This window comes from Emydura macquarii, unplaced genomic scaffold, assembly GCF_026122565.2.
Source record: "Emydura macquarii macquarii isolate MOO-44397 ecotype Brisbane River unplaced genomic scaffold, CSIRO-AGI_Emac_v2 contig_1253, whole genome shotgun sequence".
In the NCBI taxonomy this organism is placed as follows: domain Eukaryota; kingdom Metazoa; phylum Chordata; order Testudines; family Chelidae; genus Emydura; species Emydura macquarii.
The window spans coordinates 4,264,459-4,270,458 of NW_027131390.1; positions in this window are offsets into that span (position 1 = coordinate 4,264,459).

Sequence of the window (6,000 nt, forward strand, 5' to 3'; positions counted from 1 at the left end):
TGACAGGACGTTGGCCCACCAGACTCCCCACATGGAAGATGGGCTATTTCTGGTGTATTTAGTAGGTATGTAGGAATTTGGATTTTTTTTTTGTTTTCTCTTTGATGCTTTTATCCTAAGACTAAATATTCTCTGCTAGGAAAGAGCTGTGTGGCAACTTGTAACTGTTTGGCACACACGGGTCATTGTTCTCTGAGAGAAAACACAGCCCACGCGCTGGCTGTTACACAGACTGGCTTATTGGGGATATCACAGTGTGTGCCAGGGTGCTGTGCAGCCTTAAAATCCCCAGTCCAGAGGGAGAGAGATGCAGGTCTCTGCCAAGAAAACAGCTAGAGTCCTGAGACCTTAAATGAGTGCCCTCGAGGGGAATACAAGTGCAGTTACCCTGAAACTGTGACTGCAGGGACTTACGTTTACTAACTGTTTGCATAGCCTCCAGCACAATGGAAGCCTGACTGGTTGGCTCCTAGGCACTTCTGCGATATAATTGTTAAAGTAAATCACAGTGAACAGGACAAAGGACAAATGCTCATTAGGGGAAAGTCCGGCATTGACTGGGTGTAGTCCTAGACCCACTGAAGTCAATAGGAGCTTTTCCATTGACTTCTGGGCCTGGCCAGGATTTCAACCCGATAGGTCATTTCCGTTTCTAACTTCTGTGCTTTCCACCTGCAGGGCCTATTTGACTGATTTCTTTGCGGTGTCAGATATTTATCATTCAGACACTGAGGACTTCTGCTCGCCCATTCTTTGACAGCTCGCCTGTCCCTGTGGTCCCGTGTGTTACTACCGCTCCAATTTTCAAATGCTGGTGCATCAAATAAAATGAGATCCAGATCCAAACCGCCCCTGTTTCATTTCAGCATTGCAAAACCACCCTCCTTTACCCGTTTCTAAAAGCTTTTTTCCAGTGAAAAATACTAGGCTTGGAAGCCCTTAGCCATGAAGGCAGCCGGCTCGTGCTGCCTTCAACAAACTTAGGAAAAGAATCTGTAGCCAACATAGTATCACACTGCCAATGCAGCCCAGAGAAGTGGGTTAGCAAAACAAAGACAGATGGCAGTGATTTCACTCTAGGACTTTTTGTTATTGCAATGCAGCTATTACAAACTTCCCTACTGCACTCACTCTAACTAGAGCTGTCCCAGCTTCTTTCCACCTTCATCTCACGCTCTGTGCCACCTAGTGACTTGGCTTGCAATCACAGCCTATTTCTCAAGCGTATAGTATGGATGCCTGAATCTTGTTTTCTGTACAGCGTTGAGCGCACAGCTGGCGCAGGGCCTGGGAAGAATGAGGCCAGATGTTTTGGTGCCGGTGTCTGGTAGGTGCAGGTCAGCACAGTCCTGTGCTAGGAGCGAGTTTAAAACACTGGGGCATGGAGTGTTTTGTCCAAAGGGAAAGTGCAAATGGGAGGGACTGGGGTGGGCAATTCACTGTACGTCCTGCCTGGCAACCAGCACCGTGCTGTAGAGAATGGAAGGGGGAGGAAAAATGATATGGGAAGAGGAGAAAAGGGAGATAGTGAGGGTGGGGGAGATGACTGGGCCCTTCACCCCCCAGGGGACTTTACCCCATTATTGGGTGACCTGTGGGGCAGCCAGAGAAGCCCCGTCTGAAGGGGATTCGGGGCAAAGGCAGACTGGGAAGAGCTCCGGGCAGAGATGAGCGCCCAGCCTGCTGAGAACTGTTGCAAAGAGCTGCCAGAGGAGGCCATGTGCGGTGCACAGCAGCTTGTATTGGTCTGCAGGGCTCAGGAACCGTGACACGTTTTCTTGAGCACCATCTGCTGACCCTTTCTCTGCTAACTGCCCACCTACACGCAGACATAGCTCACGCTCGTAACGCTGCCCAGAGGCATCATGGGAGGAGTTACTCTGGGAGGAGTTACTCTGTGCTGGAACTGGAAGGCAGGTTTCCAGTAGGCGCCTGGGCTCTCAAACAGGATCGTACTTGGAGTGGCCAACTCCCACCCCCCAAACGCCACTGCCACGGCGGCACTTCTGCTGCTAGCATGCTAGTCCGCTGTCTGCCTGAGCCAGAAATGACACCTCCAGGTCCAGTGCAGACCTACCCCGGGACCAGGGCTTTGGCGCTACATTTGATAGGCCAGAGCCCTGCCACACACACCCCCCCCACACCTGCCTCCTTCGCTTTTCCTTCGCCCCTGCCCCTTCTCACACCTGCCCCACACATGCCGCTGTCCTCGCCCAGCCCTTGGACCCCTCCCACACAGCATCTCCCAGGGCAACAAAGCAACAGACACTTACTTCAAGGGGGAGCGTGAGCCGTGGGCGGAGCCAATGGGAGAGGGGAGGGGAAATTCGGAAGTCCTCGATTTCAGCTGCCAGGGCGATGCCTGGGACCCTTTCAGCCTTGGCGTTCTGTTCAGCTTCCCCAGTGAGTGTTTCTGAGCCCAGCTCCCCTCTCCCCATGCCCGTAGCGTGCGATGCAGATTAATTACAGTAGATAGTAGTACTAATCAACAATGGGCACACCCATCCCACAGTCGATATAGCTAAACGGTTTCACACCGCTGCCTCTCCTATCATCTGGTCGCTGCTCTATGAAATCAATAGCAACTGTGAAGTCTCCGACGGACCTCACTGAGACTCCAGCATTTCTCCCTTTCGGGGTCACAACTCTGCTTGAGGGAGAGTTTTTTCCTCCTTTCTCGTTGGTGTGTATTTAGGGATAGAAGAGGACGTCAGCGTTGTGAGTGTCATTATGGTAGAAAGGCTTTTCCAAAGAGGAAGTTCTTGCGGCATTTCCTAGATAGTCAGCCTCTGGGTTGGCCTGATCTCCTCTGGAAGTTGGCTCGATAGCCAGATCGCCTTGACAGGGAATGTTTTGTCCCCTGCACTTCATCTATAGCTTGTTGAGCTGCATTGTCCCAGAGGAGTGCAGCTATCACATGTTCGTAAATCAAAATTCAGCCTATGATGTAGCTGGGGCTTGATCCATTAATTGCTTTGAATGTTAGGACCGAGGCCGTAAACGGGCATGAGACCGGGGGCCAGCGGAGAAACTTGAGCACAGGTCTGGTGTGCTCCCAGCAGCCTGAGCCATGGAGAAGGGACAGCCTGCACCAGCTGGAGCCTCTGCATCGTCTGCACCTTCAGCTTCAGACACAGTGAGCTGCGGTGAGGCAGCCTGCAGGTGACACACACGTGTCCCTGGGGCCAGGTTCCCACCCAGAGGAAGGGGGCGAAGATTTCTAGCAAGCTGGAGGTGAAAGAAGCATCTTTGTAAATTGATGCTCTTTGGTTATCCAAGCTTAGCGAGGAGTCAGACAGGACCCCAAAGGCTTTGCGCCACTCTGGCCGACGGGGCTGCATGCATCCTGAATTCCAGCTGGGCATAGTAGGCACATGCCTAGGGGCGCAGGCGCTAGAGGGACATCTAAACAGTGGCGGATTACTCCACAGACCAACCGATTTGAGGGCCCCGCACGAGCCCTGGAACTCTGGGCCCACCCCCTGCTCTTCCTCTTCTCTCCCAGGACCCCACCGCCCTGCCCCTCATCTTCCCCACTGAGGTCCTGCCTCCTGGCCAGGCTAGAAGCTGGGGCCCAGGGATGTGCATATTCTCCCTGCCCGGAGCTGAGCAAGCCAGTCACCCCAGCCCCCCTCTTCCCCATCACTCCCCCCTGCACGGAAAACACAAAGGTTAGCTGTAGGCTGAAGATGCTGTGCCTAGGGGCATGTAACGTGTAAATCCTGCCCAGGCTGTGTGCCTCCAGTGGAAACGGGAGACAATGTCTTGGCTAGGGCTTCTGATCAGCATCACTTTGGTCTTGCCTGGGCTGGTCTTAAGCCAGCTGCTCCTCATCCAAGAGCTAATTTCAAATCAAAACCACCATTACATGCAAAAGAGGTGTGAGCGAGAATTACATGCAGAGTGAGAGAGAGAATCTGTCTGAATGCAGGGGGTTTCCTTGTGTGGGTGGAGGGAAATATATCCCTGATTTGAGCTTTGTTTCACCTGGCCATTTAATGGCTGCTATGGGCTTGATTTAAATCTATTTCATCTCTTTATTGGGTGCCTAACTTTCCCTTTTCTCACTTTCATGGCTGAGAAATGCTTTTGATCCAATGTCATTTCTTGACTATGTTGCACATAAATGGCTGTTGCCTATTTAAAAGGTGCAGCTTGCACTGAGTGGGTTGTTTTCGATTATGACTCAAAGCTTTCAGTCCCAGGGCAGGCAGAAGTGCTGCGGTGTTGAAGTAAGTCATTCTGGAGAAGGAGCAAGGGGAGGGGTGTCAGTTTCATTTCAAACTACAGAAATTGGTGAGTGGTGGGGCTTTCCCATAGCACTATACCCCAGCCCTTTCCTGAGTGAAACACGTTCACTTTTAAATTTGAGTCCAAACCATTTTTGTTAATTAATTTGTAACTGCCTCCAGATCCTGGCTCTACCAAGACAGGCTGGTGCTTTGAACAAGAAGCAAAAAAGGGCAATGATCAGCTTACAGCATTTTGTTACCCTTTTGCATGGTATGTTTTTGGGTAAATGTCTTAACTCTTTGGTTACTGCAGGTGTAAGGGAAAACTGAAGTCAGTGGAGTTCCACTAACAGTGAATTACAAACACACTTTCTGTCTCTCTCAGTGAGGTTACACTAACAGTGAATTACACACACACACACACACACTTTCTGTCTCTCTCAGTGAGGTTACACTAACAGTGAATTACACACACACACACCCCCTTCAAACATCCATTTGGGGCCTGCTAACCCTTAGACTTCAGTGTGGCTACTCATGTGAGTAAATAAAACAGGATTTGGCCTAATGACAGAAGTGGATACTTTCTGCAACTTGCATAAAGCTCCGTTTGTAGCTGATCTGACTCTTGCGAGGGTTTTGTGAGCATTTACACTGTGAAACTGCTTTTTTTAAAGGTTCATAACTTATCTGTTTAAAATGTGCTCAGATAAAATCTCTCAGGTCAGAAATTAATTCCATGTTTTTAAAATAATTTCAGTATTTAAAATATTGACGTTGTTTGTTTAAACACACTTGGACTTTTTAATAGATTTCCCCTCTTAATCCACCTGAAGTAAAGCAGCTGGCATTTGGCATTAACTGCAGCTGACATAGCAGAGAGAGAGGCTAACTAACAGCAGAGGGGGAGTGTGTGAGCAGACTTTCTTTCTTCCCTACTTTTGTCTCTAACATGGTTTGCCTTGCACTGTTCTCAGAAAAATCTCCATCCGCTTTAGTACCTACAAATCCCTTCAGCTCTGAAGGTGAGTATGGTCTTAAAGAAGAGTTACTCAAAGTGCTCCTTACCAAGTCCTAGCTGTCAGACTTAAACATCATTATTTGTATATTTATCTGGTGAAGAAAATGTTGTTTTTCTATGGGACTCCGTAATAGCCAGTTTCATGTTGTTCTTGTTGGTTTCTGAATTAGCATTTTGAGCTAAGCTAGTATTGCTCTGTGTGACTTCAGTCTGTCTGGCAAACATTTTGTTCAAACATCAGCTGTACTAAATTTGTAACAAGCAATTTTCATGCTGTCCAGATGCCACTGCTGCTAAAAATAGTCTAGTCTAGTCATTTTCCCAGCTTCTAGCCTTTTATCAGTAATACTTTTAATAGTCTTTGTGGTATTTGAGAGAAAAGAACCATCTTATTCGTGGCAGACCAGTAATTACTGGGAACAAGATGCTTTTCTGATTCCTTAAGAAACTTCTCTAACTTCCTATTCATGTCTCTAATTGAAAAGACATAAGAGTGGGAGTTTCAAAAGATAACTACATCCAACTGACACTGCACTCCACTTGTGCTACTGGGCTGCATCCATGGCATAATCTGAGTCACAAAACACAGTAAATCTTCCTGCTAGAGGTTTGGAATCTCTTCAGTACAGTGAGAGTGCTTCAGAACCGGGCTAAGGTGAGAGGCAGGGCCTCGGGCATTCAGCACAAAACCTGGCACGTGTGCAGTCTGTGGTGAATGAGTTTAAAATCACAATCCGTGCTGCAACG